The sequence below is a fragment of the Gekko japonicus genome, unplaced genomic scaffold (assembly GCF_001447785.1).
Source record: "Gekko japonicus isolate JY-2015 unplaced genomic scaffold, Gekko_japonicus_V1.1 scaffold914, whole genome shotgun sequence".
Classification (NCBI taxonomy): Eukaryota; Metazoa; Chordata; class Lepidosauria; order Squamata; family Gekkonidae; genus Gekko; species Gekko japonicus.
Genome location: NW_015160240.1, coordinates 362,449 through 379,569, shown reverse-complemented (window position 1 = coordinate 379,569; position 17,121 = coordinate 362,449). Strand labels below are relative to the sequence as shown.

General features: G+C 49.6%; 1 protein-coding gene across 2 annotated transcripts in view; it reads left to right on the top strand.

The window, feature by feature from the left end:
- Positions 1-17,121, top strand: part of CTXN1 (cortexin 1) — a 31,709-nt gene that overhangs the window by 4,176 nt on the left and 10,412 nt on the right. For both annotated transcript variants that reach the window (XM_015413330.1, XM_015413338.1), the window contains exon 2: positions 15,465-15,597. The gene's annotated coding sequence lies outside the window, so the exon portion shown is untranslated. The remainder of the gene's footprint in view (positions 1-15,464; positions 15,598-17,121) is intronic.

Sequence of the window (17,121 nt, the reverse complement as noted above, 5' to 3'; positions counted from 1 at the left end):
AGCGGTTCTTGAAAAAGAGCAGTTTCTGTCAAGAGCTCTCTCAGCCCTACCCACCTCACAGGGCGTCTGTTGTGGGGAGGGGAAGGGAAAAGGAGTTTGTAAGCCGCTCTGAGACACCTTTGGGTAGTGAAGGGTGGGGTATAAATCCAATCTCTTCTTCTTCTTTTTTGAGGTGGATGCAGCAAAACAGCCCAATATTGCTTGCATTACATTCAATATGAATGGAGAGTAGCAGTTTACTTCCCACAATTAGAAAAAGATACCTTTATACATTTATCTGCTATTTTGACATATTTATTGCCTTACAGCTGTTGACCTTACAACCTTAGCTTGTTATCTAGTTTTGTCTTTGCACATCTTCATCATGTTACCTGTTAATTTGCTGTTCAGCCCGTTTATAAGTTTGAACCTTACCTACCATTCTAGTGTATCTGAAAAAGTGTGCCTGCACACGGAAGCTCATATGTTGAATAAACCTTGGTTGGTCTTCAGGTTGAATAAACCTTGGTTGCCACTGGACTCCAAATTTGTTCCACTGCTTCAGACCAACACGGCTGACCACCTGGATCCATCTATTAAATGGTTTTTCAAAATGCATTAAATGGTTTTTCAAACCCCAAGGATCCCCAGTGAACGTGGTCCAGCCAAGCAGAGCTTGTCAGCCTTAACATCACTCCTGTGGTAAGTGTGTGAAGGCACTCTGAGAGAGGAAATGGTACCTCTGAGCATGTGCAGAGGGATTTTCCGTTACAACCAATTAGCTGTAAGCTTCTGCAAGTCAGGGGGAATCCTTATGTGTTTGCAAATGTTCAAAAGTTGGCAGGGAGGGTGGACAAGGAGGAACTACAAGGGCAACGCTCCTGGAACTGAAGAGTGATCTTACATGTGCCAAGAAAAGCACAGCGACAGGCAATTTTCTCATTGCCAATGAATTGGGTTTTTTAAATTGACGGTTGGGCACGAAAGGGTTCACAACCACCTTTCCGCCTGTTGTGAATGGATGCATTTTATCCCAACACCGTTGGACCACTATTAAAAAAAAAGGAAAGAAATAGAACTGCACGCATTTTGGAATTGCTTTCCTCCAAATATTAACCATTCCTCCTGGTATGGAACGGCTCCTTTGGTCCCCGTTGCCCTATTTCAGGGGTCCCCAGCCTTTTTGACCCTGCGGGCACCATTTGTGATCCTGACACAGCATGTTGGGCGCAGCCACAAAATGGCTGCCGCAGGAGTCATAACTAGATACAAAATGGCAGCTGCAGCGTTCTTTCAGTTACACAGCAAGGACTCTTGTGCTGTGGAGTCCATGCGACCAATCAGAAGTCTTGTTGGAGTAAAGCCCCCCCCCGCCTACTTTACCAAAAGGTCATCTATGTGGCAGGCATAGGCGTACTGTAATAATTTGGAGGGGGGAGAACTAGAGAAGGGAGTTGAGCACTGGTGAAACTGACAAGGCCTCGTCCATCAGGCTTGCCTGATCTTGTCAGATGTCAGAAGGGAAGCAGGGCCGTCCCCGGTTGGTATTAAAAGGGAAGACCACCAAGGAATATCAGGGGTTGAGACAAAGAAGCGGGCCATGGCAAACCACATCTATTTGTCTCTTCCTTGAGAACCCGACTGGGCCGTCATCGGTTGGCTGTGACTTTGAATCATAGAGCTGGAAGGGGGCCAGACAGGCCATCTAGTCCTGGGGTGTCGAACTCATTGGTTACGAGGGCCGGATCTGGCATAAATGAGACTTTGTTGGGCCAGGCCACGCGTGTCATAAAACGTAACGCCAGGTAGCGGAAATATAAACTTTATAAAGGACACAAAAACAAAGTTTTTTTTTACTTACAATAAAAACATGCCTAAAACATTAGCTCTGTAAGCGGCAAACCTACTTTTGATTTATTGACATTCGCCACAGACATCTTGTGCTTAGAGTTCTGAGTCTAGGACCCAGGGAAGACAGCCAGTTCTACTGCGGGCCTGATAGAAGCCGTCGGGGTAATGATCCGGCCCCCGGGCCGCATGTTTGACACCCTTGCTCTAGTCCAGCCCCCCTTGCTCCATGCAGGATCAGTCTAGACTACAGCGTCCCTGGCAAGTGTTTGTCCAGCCGTTGCTTCAAGACTGCCAGTGAGGGGGGAGCTCACCACTTCCCGAGGCAGCCGATTCCATTGCTCAACTACAATTACTGTAAAAAAATTTTCCCTAATATCCAGCCCTTCCCGCCCTTAACTTAAACCCATTATTGCGAGTCGTCTCCTCTGCTGCCAACAGGAACAGCTCCCTGCCCTCCTCTAAGTGCAGAAAAGAGCAACTCGAATGATAAAAGGGTTGGAACACTTTCCCTATGAGGAAAGGTTAAGGCGCTTAGGGCTCTTTAGCTTGGAGAAACGACGACTGAGGGGTGACATGATTGAGGTTTATAAGATTATGCATGGGAAAGAGCAGGTAGAGAAAGAGGTACTTTTCTCCCTTTCTCACAATACAAGAACCCGTGGGCACTCCATGAAATTGCTGAGCGGTCGGGTTAGAACGGATAAAAGGAAGTACTTCTTCACCCAAAGAGTGATTAACACTTGGAATTCACTGCCACAGGAAGTGGTGGGTGCTACAAGCATGGACGGCTTCAAAAGGGAATTAGATAAGCATATGGAGCAGAGGTCCATCAGTGGCTATTAGCCACAAGGTATAGCTAGGGGCTCTGGGGCAAGTGATGCTCTGTCTTCTTGGTGCTTGGGGGGGTCAACAGTGGGAGGGCTTCTAATGTCCTGGCCCCACTGGTGGACCTCCTGATGGCACCTGGTATTTCTGGCCACTGTGTGACACAGAGTGTTGGACTGGATGGGCCTTTGGCCTGATCCAACATTGGCATCTCTTATGTTCTTAAGTGACAAAGGCCCTTCAAACACTTGAAGAGAGCCATCCTGTCCTCCCTCAACCACTTCTTCTGCAGACTGAGCATTCCCACGTCCCTCACCCTTTCCTCGTAGGGATTGGTCTCCAGGCCCCCAATCATCCTCGTCGCTTTCCTCTGCTCCCGCTCCATTCTGTCCACACCCTTTTTGAAGTGAGGCCTCCACGGCTGCACACTGGACTCCAGGTGTGGCCTGAGCAATGCAATGTACAGCGGGACTACCACATCTTGAGATTTTGAAGTTATGCCTCTGTTGATGCACTCCAAGATTGCATTAGCCTTTTTGGCCGTTGCATACACTGACTGCTCATATTTACCTTACAGTCCACCCGTACCCCAAGTTCTTGTTCACACACTGCTACCCAGAAGTGTATCCCCCATCCGGTATGCGTGCTTCTCATTTTTGTTACCCAGATGTAGAACTCTGCACTTACCCTTGTTGAACTGCGTCTCATTCACATCTGCCCACTTTCCCAATGTGTTCAGATCTCATTGAGATCTTGACGGCACTTTCCACTGCACAGAGTGGAAAGATAATTATGGAGGTGGCTGAAAGGGCCGCAGATGGAGGGATACTTATTGTCAAGCTGTCACTGGCCACAGCCATGCCTAGTTGCAGGGTGGTAGTGGCCAGCGTCAGGGACAGGCAGGTGCAAGAATTTGGATCTGCCTTGAAACCAACTAGCCCGTTGCATTTAGTTATTTGTTTTGATTTATCTGGACTAGTTTCACCTTCCCCTTTCTCTAACAAAGGGCTCAAGGTATAAATCTCCATATCTCCTGAAACAGACATTTATTTATTTTTTTTAAAAAAAGAGGAATTGTACTTTTAACCCAACATCCTGGAAAACACGTTGCAGTAATATGAGGCTAAAGAAGATGTAGCTTTCAAGTCACAACCAAACTGTGGAGAAGTAAAGTGGAGAAGAGAGCCAGTTTGGTGTCGTGGTGAAGTCCGCGGACTCTAATCTGGGAGAACCGGGTTTGATTCCCCACGCCTCCACTTGCAGCAGCTGGATGACCTTGGGCAAGCCGTAGTTCTGTCAGAGCTGTCCTTGAAAGAGCAGCTTCCGTCAAGAGCTCTCTCGGCCCCACCTACCTCACAGGGTGTCTGTTGTGAGGAGGGGAAGGGAAAGGAGATTGTAAACCGCTCTGAGACTCTGAGTGAAAGGCATGGAGATAAATCCAATCTCTTCTTCTTTCTAAAACAAAAAACATCTGTAACTCTATTCCCACCTGTTCCCTTCCCATTCCCCAAATGCGTATGATGTTCCAAATGAACCAATCACGCGTTGTTTGCGCTGATACATTTTTAAAAACTGCATCTCATCTTCTGGAGCACAGGAAGACCTCTAAGGATTCAGTCTAAAATCTGACTGAAAGGAAACAGCAGAGAGAAGGGAGGGAAACGGTGTTTGGTGTGTGAAGCAGTGGGAAGGGGGGAGGCTTCACAAGGAAGAAGAGTTTGGGGAAGGGGGGGGGGAGCTGACATCAGGCAAGTGTCTGGGAGGGGAAGGGATTCAAGTCACCAGAAGTCTGGAGGGGGGAAATTGCCCTGTCCCTTTCTGCTGGTGAAAATGCCATCAAGTTTTAGCCAATTTAGGTGTCCAGGTAGGGCAGGGGTCTCCAACGTGGTGCCCGTGGGCACGGTGTTATCCACCAACTATTTTTAGGAAGTGGGTGGGGCTGTTGCCCAATGGAGCTTCTGACTGGCCACTGAAGATCTGATTGGCTGTGCAGATTAACATCACATGGTTTCAGCAGCAGCTGCCTTGGCAGGGTTGGTTTTATGACCTCTCTTCCCCAATGTATTTTTAAATGAATGAACCCTCTTCTCCCCTGCCAGTTTGGTGTGGTGGTTAAGTGCACGGACTCTAATCTGGGAGAACCGGGTTTGATTCCCCACTCCTCCACTTGCAGCTGCTGGTGTGACCTTGGGTCAGTCATAAGTTCTTTCAGAGCTGTTCTCTCAAGGGCAGTTTCTCTCAGAGCTCTCTCAGCCCCATGTACCTCACAGGGTGTCTGTTGTGGGGAGGGGAAGGGAGAGGAGTTTGTAAGCCGCTCTGAGACTCCTTTGGGTAGTGAATCCAATCTCTTCTCCTTCTGTACATGGGCTTCCTCTGTGTGTGTGTGACGTCCAGAGGCCCTTTGCCACTGCTTGCCTCTGCCTAGCGACCCCAGACCTGGTGGTCTCCCATCTGATGACTGACCAGGCCCGATCCTGCTTAGCTTTTGAGATCTGATGAGATCAAACTAGCCCAGGCCGTCTAGGTCATGGTCCTGTTCTTTTAATAAAGGCTTGATGTCTGAAAATGGACAAGTGAAGCTTTTCAGAGCATGGAGATAAGTAATGTTGCCTGGCTAATAAGATGCCATTGAGCCTCTCTTAAAGGGTAACCCTAGAAGGGATGCCAGGGAAGAAGAAGAGGAGGAGGAGGAGATTGGATTTATACCCCACCCTTCACTACCCGAAGGAGTCTCAGAGCAGCTTACAAACTCCTCTCCCTTCCCCTCCCAACAACAGACACCCTGGGAGGTAGGTGGGGCTGAGAGAACTACCCATGAGAGAACAGCTCTGAAAGAACTTGTGACTGACACAAGGTCACACCAGCAGCTGCATGTGGAGGAGTGGGGAATCAAACCCGGTTCTCCCAGATTAGAGTCTGCGCACTTAACTGCTACAGTAGAGCTCCACCAGACAGGGCAAGAGAAAGCTCTGGGACACTGGGAGCAGGTGTCAGGCGTACGGGACAAGAAGGTAGAGCTCTTTGAGGGAAGGGGTATGAATGATGGTGGTAGAGGTGGAGGAGTAAAGGTCATGGGCAGAGATCGGGGGGGGGGCAGGAAGCCATGGCAGCCTTTGAAGATTAGGGTGAGAAGTCTGTGGCTGTGGTCACATGAGCTGTTTGAAGCGTTACCTTTGTGGATTTAAAGAGCACGGTCAGATGACAACCTCTGCCTTCTGTGCCCCAGTCGTTGGCCCTCCATGTGACCCCGCTTTGGGAACGGAGGGATTGGGCACCGGGGAAAGTCCAGGATTAACGGATGCCAGCGCTTCCCCTCCGCTTTCCTGGATGTCTGAACTCTCCTGCCCTGAAAGGAACCCGGAAGGGAAGTCAGAACCCAAAGATCTGTTTCCACCACGGGTTGCTTTTTTTTAGTTGCTTCCTATATGCGCATGAGCGCATATGCACACGCACCCGCCTGCATTAAAGAAAAACGACTGGGCAGTGTGCTGCAGTAATGTGAACGCCTGACCACCAGACGAGCGCATGGGTGCGTAGTCTGGCTGGTCTGCTCTGCAACACTTTAGACCGGTGCAGGTAGAGGCACACCCAGATCATGGCAAGCCTCCAATGTGACCGCAGCCTGTGTGCGCCGAACCTGGCATCTCTAATATTTATTTAGCATTTATTTAGAAAACTTGTTCCTGCCAACCTAGCAGTTCGAAAGCAAGAAATTGCAAGTAGATAACCACTTTGGTGGGAAGGTAACAGGGTTCCTTGCGCCTTGGTGTTTAGTCTTGCCAGCCAGATGACCACGGAAACATCTTCGGACAGCGCTGGCTCTTCGGCTTTGAAACGGAGATGAGCACCGCAACCCTAGAGTCGGACTCGACTGGCTTTTGAGCAAGGGAACCTTTACCTTTAGAAAACTTGTATGTCTCCTCTCCCGAGACCTACTTGATCTTTCCATGTCTCCCCTCACAAGAGCACACCAGATGCAAAAGAGCACCTCCCAGTGGACCAGTGTGTGCATCCAGATCCCACCGCCCTGCCCTTTAAACAGGACATCATCGCTGCAAATTGTCCACCGCCCATGAATCATCTGGAAAGGTCTAGCAGGCTGGTCTGTCAATCAACGGGTAATCCTGACTGAATAGCGGGAACTTGATACTGAGTCCACAGCGATGGGGCTGCCCAGCTGCGATGCTGTGCGTGTTTCCTTTGAGCTGAGTGGGGCTTGTGCGCGGTGTGCCGTCAAGCTGCTTACAACTCATGGCAACTCTCTGAATTTAATGACCTCCCAAATGTCCTATTGTTAACACCCTTGCATGGGTCATGGCAAACTGAAGACCGTGGCTTCCTTTTTTAAGTCAGTGGGGCTCATTTCTGTGGAAGCATGCGGAGTTTGGGGCTGTAAGGTTTGTGGCCCTCCTTCCTGGGAAGATGCCCAGGGATTTTGTAAACTGTTGAAGAATCACCTCAAGTCTTCTAAATTCTAAATAAATATTAGAGATGCCAGATTCAGCGCACACAGGCTGCAGTCACATTGGAGGCTTGCTGCGATCTGGGCATGCCTCTAATTGCACCAGTTTAAAGTGCTGCGGGGCAGACCAACCAGACAGCACATTACTACAGTGCCTCAACCACGGAGCATGCTGCCCAGTCAGTTTTTTTTAATGCAGGTGGCTGCATCTGCATATGTGCTCATGCGCATATAGGAAGCAACTAAAAAAAAGCAACCAATGGTGGGAAAGGATCTTTGGGTTCTGACTTCCCTTCCGGGTTCCTTTGGGGGCAGGAGAGTTCAGACATCTGGGAAAGTGGAGTGGAAGCGCTGGGATCTGTTAATCCCGGACTTTCCCCAGTGCCCAATCACTCCGCATGGGGTCGCTAGCTGTCACTTCTTCTTCTACAGGACATAATGTCACAGAACACAAAACATTAAAATTCATATATAACTTAATACAAAGATTCAGTGTAGATAAAAGATCCAAGGTGGCCATTTCCCTATAATATTATTTATCCCAATTCTGGACTAAAGGTAAAGGTTCCCTCGCTCGAAAGCCAGTCGAATCCGACTCTAGGGTTGCGGTGCTCATCTCCGTTTCCAAGCCGAAGAGCCAGCGCTGTCCGAAGACGTTTCCGTGGTCATGTGACCGGCATGACTAAACACCAAGGCGCACAGAACGCTGTTACCTTCCCACCAAAGTGGTACCTATTTATCTACTTGCAATTTCTTGCTTTCGAACTGCTAGGTTGGCAGGAGCTGGAACTAGAGACGGGAGCTCACTCTGTCATGCGGCACCCGGGTCTCGAACTGCTGAACTACTGACCTTCCACAGCCTGCAGTTCAGCGTCTTAACCACTTGAGCCACCGCAGCTCCTCAGTTCTGGACTACCAGCCCCTTTTTCTGGGGGAGGGGGAGGGGAACTCAGAACATAAAGGGGTGGGTGGGAGGGTGCCAGCCAATGGGTAACCAGCGCGGGATGGTTGCCAGATCCAGGTTGAGAAACTCCTGGAGATTTGGGGGTGGAGCCTGGGGAGGACAGGGACCTCAGTGGGGTAGAAGGCCATAGAGTCCACCCTCCAAAGCATCCATTTCCTCCAGGGGAGCTGACCTCTGTAGTCTGGAGATGGACTGTAATTCTGGGGGGAACCCCAGGTGCCACCTGGAGGCTGGCATCCCCGTCTCCCGTCTGATGGTGGTCGTGATGGGAGACAACCCTCGTGTGATCCCCCCCCCACCCCCACTGAACAGGAGAGGAGCTCCCTGATGGGTTGGATCCGGCAGCGCCAGAGGGGAGTTGCGCCTGCTTACTTTAGCTTCCCGTCTGTTGCATAGACACGCAGGCTGCATCCATGAGGATTGTGCCTGTTGGGGAAATAATTCATTGCTCCAGCTTATAATTAAATACTGAGCCCTGGATATCCCGAGCCCTGCCATTACTTAGTGATAAGATTACTCACGGCTTGCCTGCCACAAATTACCGAGTTGCTTAATTGCACAGTCCAAACAGTCGCAAATTAACGGGGGCTTCTGCAGAACGGGGTAGCACATCTCCAGGGAGACTCTGTCACGGTGGCGCTAACTCCCCCCCCCCCCCCCCCCTGTCCTGGCTGTTAAAAGGCCTTCCCTAGAAACCAGGCAGCGACTTTATCATTGCTGAGGAAAGACTGAGGCTCAGGAACATTTGTGTGGCTGGCAGCAACTCAGTGCTTTCTGGGTAGTTGGCAGACGTGGGCAGCCGTGTTGCTCTGAAGCAACAGAACAAAGTTGGAGTCCAGTGGGGCAAAGTTTGATTCATGGGGTGAACTTTCGTGTGCAAGCACACCTGGTCAAACGATGAAATGGAATTACAAACCATAGTTGTAAACAGGGGTCATTTGCTGCAGGAGCACACAGGAGCGGAGCTCCGGCAGTAAAGAGCCAAGGGGGCGGGCACATGCAACAAGCCCCACCCCCTGCTCCCAGCAGCCCTCAGTCAGAGCAAGAAGCAGCCAGGTAAGTTGCAGAGCCCCCCCCACCGGTCCAAAACTGTCCAGTGGCACCTTTAAGACCAAGTTTTATTCAGGTACAAGCTCTCCCTCCTCTGCAAGGACAGATCTGCACGTCCCCGTCCCCCCCGATAGCCAGCAATCCAAAAGAGTCCAGTGGAGCCTGAGCGGTGGGTGTTGCCTTCTGACACACTTCCGGTGGTGTCAAGGGGTGTGGCGTATGCAAATAGGTTATGCTAATGAGTTATGCTAATGAGCTCCTGCACCTCTTTTTCTACAAAATGACCCCTGGTTGTATATATAGGGGTGGCTTGTTAAATTAGCATGCAAAATAGTGAAGATGTTTTTTAAACAGCGTGTCATTCTTTTTATCAATCAGCTCGCACCTTGAATAAAACTTTGTTGTTCTTAAAGGTGCCAGTGGACTCTAACTTTGTTCTGGATAGTGGGCAGTGATCAAACCAAAAGAGTGAACACCCTCCATAGGTCTGGAGGAGGGGTGTCAAACATGCGGCCCGGATGAGGCCCTGGAGGGCTTCTATCAGGCCCTCAGTGCAACTGGCTGTCTCCTGCTTCTTCTTTCAGTTCTGCTGCTGCGTCATTGTAGGTTTGCAGCTTACAGATACACACCTGAACAGCATACCCAGGATTGCAACAGCACAGACATTTTGATGCAATAATTCAGAGCAAGAGGTGTCAGTTATCAGACACTGTTAAATAAACAAAATGTTGCAAGAGTGCTAAGCATGTTTTTATTTTAAGTTAAAAAAAACCCTTTGTTTTTGTGTCCTTTACAAAGTTTATATCTCTGCTACCTGGCATTACCTTTTATGATACACCTGGCCCGGCCCAACAAGGTCTCATTTATGTCAGATCCGGCCCTCGTAACAAATTAGTTCGACACCCCTGGACTAGGGGATTCCCTGCTCCTTGTTTTCTTTAAAAAGCCAGATGTTTCACAATGCATGTGTTCCCCCTCCAATGCAGCAAAACAAACAATTTAAAAGTACCACATTGCTCTATCTTGCGCCCAAAAAGGTCCAACATTTCAATGCTGAGAAGAGGGCCATCTCACAGCAATATCTTTTTGAGCCTGGGTGTTTTTGGCTTTGGGGGAGGAGCGTTCCTTTATTGTTCCAGCAGTTCATTCTGTGCTAGGTGCTATTTCTTAATTGGCATTGATTTGGGAGAACGTCTAAGATGAATTCTGGAACTGGAGCATGTGAAATTTGCTCAGGTTCTCGTGTTGTTTCCCCCCTCCCCCCCTTACGGATGAGTAATGTGCACGAGTGCATGAGCCCCACTCCTGACATCACAGGCAAGAAAGGAATCCTGATGGGGTGATGTGACTTGTCTTGATTCCCTTTTTTTCCCGAGGGCCGTAAGAGCCCTGCTGGGTCAGACGAAAGCCAGCATCCAGCCGCCCTTAGAAGCCATCCGGAAAACCCACCAGGGGGGCATGTGTTGGGTTTTGATAGTGAGATATTGAAAAATTGGTATTTAGCAGAGATAAGATAGCTTAGCAGTGCCAGAGTAAAATAATTCAGACTCAGAGTCCATGTGTGATTAAAATAGAAAGTTTTTACTAAATTCTAGCTTGGGGAAGGGTAACTGGGATGAAAATAACAACGGAGCTAAATAGGCTACATCCTTACTCTACAAAGACAAGACTAGAAGAGAGCAATTATGGCTACTCTTACTTCTTCTTGAGAACAGCAAACAAAGACGGGAAGAGGAGCCATAAAATGCTAAAACACTTTGACACTTTCGTCCCAATCAAACTCCTAGATCAGGGAGAAAATTCCCGGGCTTCTTACAGTTAAAGAACATTGATTACATGAGAAACATGTGACTTCTTGTGAGTAACAGAAACAAACATTTAACCCCAGATATACTGAGTGTTTTCAACTTGTAATACCCAGCAGCATGGAAGCAGCTCTCTTGCATTGTTGCTTGTGTCTCTCTCTGAGGTAGACTGCCTATGGCCATGGAGGTTTCACTGAACATTCGTGGCTACAGGCTGTTGCTAGACCGATCCTCCACCAATTCATTTTGTCTCCTTTCAGTCTGTGTACCTGTGCGCTAACGTTCAACGAGAATCAGGTGCCAGACGCATCGATCTGGAATGAATTTGAGGAATTTTAGGAAGCCTCCAGTCTAAACTGGGAAGGAGCAATGGGTGAGGAATGTGAAGCAGCGCCGTGGGGGGAAAACTCGCAGAATGGAGGAGGTACATCCTTTTTTAAAAAGGGTCATTTGACAGCCATACGTTTACATGGGAGTAAGGAAAGGAAACTCATGGAGTGACTCCTGAGGTTTCTGACACTGTGAGCACGAAGTAAGCAAGACGTTTGAACGAGCAACCAAGTGCCTGCCGGCCAGGAAATCTGGCGCCACGGCACGGAGTGGACTCTACACACGTCCTTCCGAGTGCCACGTTCCAAGGGACAAGGTTAGATTGGGCTGGGCTCCAGTGCCGCCTCTGCAGTTTTTGATTGTATCTCTTGTGTCAGCAATTCAACCTTCTCTTACCGGAAGCCCAAATAAAGATTTATTTCTCGCTGACGAAATGGGCTTTTGTTCCAAAGTGACACGTCTGCGAGTCTGGCACATAACCGGAGATACTGCTCTGAGTCGGCACAGCTCAGGAAACGCCTCGTTTTGTTCCGGCAAGCAAGGCGCTAGTCCTCATGTTGCCGACAGCAATGCCAGGAAAGGAGTGCAAGGGCGTCTTGTGAATTCCAATAACAGGGTGAAGCGGGAGGCGTTGGGGTGCTTGCATCCTTCCTGGAGTTAATGCCGTGTGGTGACAAATGGCACCCTGCACGTGCTCAGAAGCCTTCTGCTCTTTTCAGATGACTTACAGGTGTGCCTTTCCTCTTCCATCCAGCCTTGTATCTTGGGAGCAGTCAGGTGCCCGAAGGGAGCCCACAAGCAGGAAAGGATGGCAGTAGCTTTCCCCTTTGGATGGTTTCCTGTGTCCTCTGGTTTCAGAGGTAGACTGCCTCTGAGCATGGAGGTTTCATTAGGCCATCGTGGACCGTGGTCTTGGATTTGCCTACTTCCCTTTCGAAAGCCATCTGTGCTACTGGCCATTGCGACGTCTTGTGACAGTGAGTTCCAAAAGTCCATTCTGCCTTGTGCAAAGGGCAAAGTTTTCCCTCCTAGGCACTGAGTTTTCTACTCATTGACTTTGCTCTTCGTGAGAGGCAGAGAAACGCTTCCCTGTATGAAACCATGCAGCTCTGTGTTCTGTTTGCATGCTAAAGGAGAAATTGGTTGGCTTGACAAGGAAAAGAGTTTTTCAAAAACCATCTGTGTGGATAATGTTATTGACATATTTATTTAAAACGTTCATTAGTCCTTTGCAGAACTCAAGGTGGCTTACCATAATAAATAAAACAATTATAAAAGAACAAGAACAGTACAAATAAAACAACGATGATAAAAACACACAAGGGCTGCGGTCACACACACTAAATAGTCCACTTTCAATGCACTTCCCAACTGGATTTTGCCAGCTCACACAGTAAAATACAGTTTGGAAGTGGATTATTAAGTGTGTGTGATCGCAGCGGAGAGAAGAAGCAGTGTAGGTTTTTGTACCCCGCTTTTTGTTTGGGGCGGAGAGAGTTGGGAGAGACCTGTGACTGGCCCAAGGTCGCCCAGCAGGCTTCATGCGATAGAGTGGGGGGGTCATATCTTGTTCTCCAGATTAGAGTCTGCCGCTCTTAAACACGACACCACCCAGGCCACTGTACCGCACTGGTCACAATTTAAAAACTCCAGTCAGGACTGCCGATAAATAAAAACTAAATCAGTCCAATGCAGTCCTACATACTGTTGGAATTGAAGGGCTTTGTGCTGTCTCAGACTTCAGAGGGGGACTACAGAGAGTCAGAGAGACAGGTAGGCCGGGACCCTGATCTTCCTTCCCTTCTACCTTTGATGTGTAGATTGCTACTCTCCCGATCTTCCTTCCCTTCTGCTACCTTTGATGTGTAGATTGCTACTCTCATTTTGCTGATCTTCCTTTCTTCCAGCCCTACATCTCCTCCTCACTATGCCACCCTTTTCCATCTTGGCACCATGAGGGTGGGACATGCCTCCTGCATCTCCATCCATCCATCCTAGATAGTTAGACTAGAGTAGAACCCTATCTCTACTCTCTCCTGTCTAGAATGGAGTTCCTCACAGTAAAGGACTCCTATCAGTTTCACAAAGATAAAGAGGCTCTGCGTGTCACTTTGTGTCAGTTTGGTGTAGTGGTTAAGTGCGTGGACTCTAATCCGGGAGAACCAGGTTTGATTCCCCACTCCTCCACTTGCACCGGCTGGATGACCTTGGGCAAGCCATAGTTCTGGCCTTCCTCCTCCTCCTCCTCCTCCTCCTCCTCCTCTTCTTAGTTTCTTCTCAGCACACACAAGCCAGGTAGAACAGATCTTTTCACTTTTCCCCACTAAAAAAATCTATCTTCCCATGGATTTGGGGATCACTAACAAGTTTGGGGTGGCTCAAGTGGTTAAGACGCTGAACTGCAGACCAGAAGGTCGGTAGTTCAGCAGTTCGAGACCTGATTGCCGCACAGCAGAGTGAGCTCCCGTCTCTGGTCCCAGATCCTGCCAACCTAGCAGTTCGAAAGCAAGAAATTGCAAGTAGACAAAGAGGTACCGCTTCGGTGGGAAGGTGTAACAGCATTCCGTGCGCCTCAGCATCTAGTCATGCCGGCCACATGACCATGGGGAAGTCCTCGGACAGCGCTGGCTCTTCAGCTTGGAAACGGAGATGAGCACCGCATCCCTAGAGTCAGATTCGACTGGCTTCCGAGCAAGGGAAACCTTTACCTAACGAGTTTTGCTTGAGGCTCATTCTGAGACTGGGCTGTTGAGCCTCTCTGTTACAGGCGCCACCTTCTTCTGTTGCCCCTGGAGCTGGCATCGGGGTGGGGTCACTGGATGGCCTCACCAGGGGTCATTTCGTAGAAAAAGAGGTGCAGGAGCTCATTCACATAACTCATTAGCGTAACTTATTTGCATATGCCACACCCCCTGACATCACTGGAAGTTGTCAGAAGGCAACACCCACCGCTCAGGCTCCACTGGACTCTTTTGGATTGCTAGTTATTGGGGGGGGGTGAGCATGCAGATCTGTTCTCGCAGAGGAGGGAGAGCTTGTACCTGAATAAAACTTGGTCTTAAAGGTGCCACTGGACTGTTTTGGCCCGGGGGGCCGGTGGGAGCTCTGCAACTTACCTGGCTGCTTCTTGCTCTGACTGAGGGCTGCTGGGAGCAGGGGGCAGGGCTTGTTGCATGTGCCCGCCCCCTGGGCTCTTTACTGCCGGAGCTCCGCTCCTGTGCACTCCTGCAGGAAATGACCCCTGGGCCTCACCCTTTGAGGGAAACGGGGCACCAGGGAAATCTTGCTAAGCCTGGTCCAGCATATCCAAGTCAGTAACGCTTGTTCTCTCACTTGGCGCCTTCCATGGATCTGAGCCAGCCTAGTGTAACTTCTCTTTGGTGTAGTGGTTAAGTGCGCGGACTCTGATCTGGGAGAACTGGATTTGATTCCCCACTATTCCACCTGCAGCTGTTGGATGACCTTCGGCAAGCCATAGTTCTCTCAGAGCAGTTCTCTCAGAGCTCTCTCAGCCCCACCTACCTCACAGGGTGTCTGTTGTGGGGAGGGGATGGGAAAGGAGTTCGTAAGCCGCTCTCAGACTCCCGGGTGGAGGGCGGGGTATAAGTCCAATCTCTTCTCTTCTTCTTCCCCCCCCCCCCCCCGCTTTGAAACTGGCGAGCATTTCCGGCACTCGACTCGGGTTGGATCAGGCGCCTAATGTTTAAGCCGTGCTTTGAGAAACTTGATCCTGAACATGATCTCAGTAGCCACTTTGAAAACCCCACTGGAATCACTTCGTGCCTTTAAGCTGGCTCGTGCCCTCCGATGAGAGAGCATTTCAGGCGTGCATTCACACTGGGCCGCTAACATCCAGAACTGGAATGACTGTCGAAGGGGAAATTCCTGGATTTTGCAGGCAAATGAGCCCCTGACAAGCCCCCGCGCACCCCACCCGCCCTTCCCCAGCTGATGAGACACACCAATTCTGTGCAAGTTCTCCCAGGCAAAGCTTGTACTTGCGTGCAATCTCACATTTGCATTCTTGGATGTCTTTTTGGGAGAGGTGAGGGCTTTGCATGCGCGGTGCTGGGCAACGCCGAAGCCCGACCCCGTCATTGCTGGGGTGCCTTCGCTTTCTTTCCATCCACTCCCCCCCCCCATAGGAGGTCCTGCCGGCCTCACCTCTGTGGCTGTAATTGATTCTCTGTCTCCATAGGAACCGACTGGGGGTGTCTGCAAAAGGCGGTGAGCTTCTCTCCCGCCAGCCGCTCCTCTTCTTGCTCGGTGGCAGGCAGCTGGCAGCGTGGCTGAAGAAGGACAGAGGGCAGTGCCTCGCCAGGAATCAACAGGTCTGTGCCACACCCTTTCCCTGAGGGAGGGCGGAGGTTTGGGGGAGCAGGGAATATCGGGCTTGGGTTTTTTTCCCCCAAGCTGCACCCTGTTGCCAAAAAAAGAGTAAACAAGTGAAGTCTGTGATGCTCTCAGATCATTTATTTAGGAGGTTCTCTGTCGCGTCTCTGCATGAAGTTCCAGGCTCACCGAAATGGGGTGGCAAATTCTGTCTCTCTGTGTGAAACGGTTCTGTTCCTCTGTATGCAGAGAGCAGTAGGATCCATCTCCCTCTGAGGGGAGGCTGCCTGTCACAACTCTGCATGAGCAACTGATCCTGAGCTTGCCCCTTTCCGATCAGTGGTTTATATGGGATTGGTTTTTGGAGGGTGGGGGAGGTTGCCGCTTTGGAAGGTGGGCTGTGTATCCCACTGGAGTCCCTCCCCTCCCCAGGCCCCGCCTTTGTTACCCTCCGCCCTGAAAATCTCCCCGTATTTCCTAACCTAGACTTTGCAACTCTATGTAGGAAGGCGAGGTAGAAATAAATAAATAAATAAATTTACATTATTATTTTTAAGACCCCCTGGAGGGGATTTTTTTTATTTTTTATAATACTACATAAACTACAAAGAAGAAAAAAGGGAAGGGGAACTACAACTAAGGAGAAAGGAAAGTAACCCACACTAAACTAAAAACCCAAGAGTAGGAGATCATTACCCTGTTAGACTGCAGTTAGTAATGGAGGAAAAAACTGTTAATAAACAATATACTTTGTGAGATCCTGTCTTTCTAAGCTTATGTGTTAGTTTATTACTTCTCATAATCTTCTCATAAATTTATATTATTGTACACCTTCCAATGTTTGATACTTTCCCTGCCTTCTGTCAATCAATAATGTGTGTGTGTGTGTGTATTTAGTGTGTGTGTGCACGCGTGCACACCTGGAAGTCATGGCGACCTCTGGTGACTGACCCCTCCTGGGGGCCTGGAGGATATTCAGAGAGGTGGCTGGAAAAAAGCCTGCCCCCGCCTCCCGACTGCTGGTATTCCTTGGAGGTCTCCCATCCAAGTACTTTCCAGAGTCAACCCTGCTTAGCTTTCGAGATCTGACGAGATCGGGCATGCCTGGGCTGTCCAGGTCGGGGCAATGACATGTGTCCTGATGAAGTATCCTTTCTCCAAATGCCTGGCCTAATGTGGATCAAAGTTCTTTCCCTGTGACTCATGCTCAGGGTCTTATGATGGGGGTGGGGTGTCCATCACAATGGCTTTTCTGCGGTGTCCAGATTCCAACAAGAGGAAGGACCACCAGGGCCGGCGTCTCATGCTTTGAAGCTAGAATTAAACTGAGCAATCCTCCTTTTGATACTGTCCATGGGATTTTCTTGGCAAAAATACTGGAGTGGGTTGTCATTTCCTTCTCCAGGGGATCACCCTTGGTCTGAGTTCTCAGTAGCAATGGTATTCCCAGTAGTCATGTATGGCTGCGAGAGTTGGACTATAAGGAAGGCCGAGCGCTGAAGAATAGATTCTTTTGAACTATG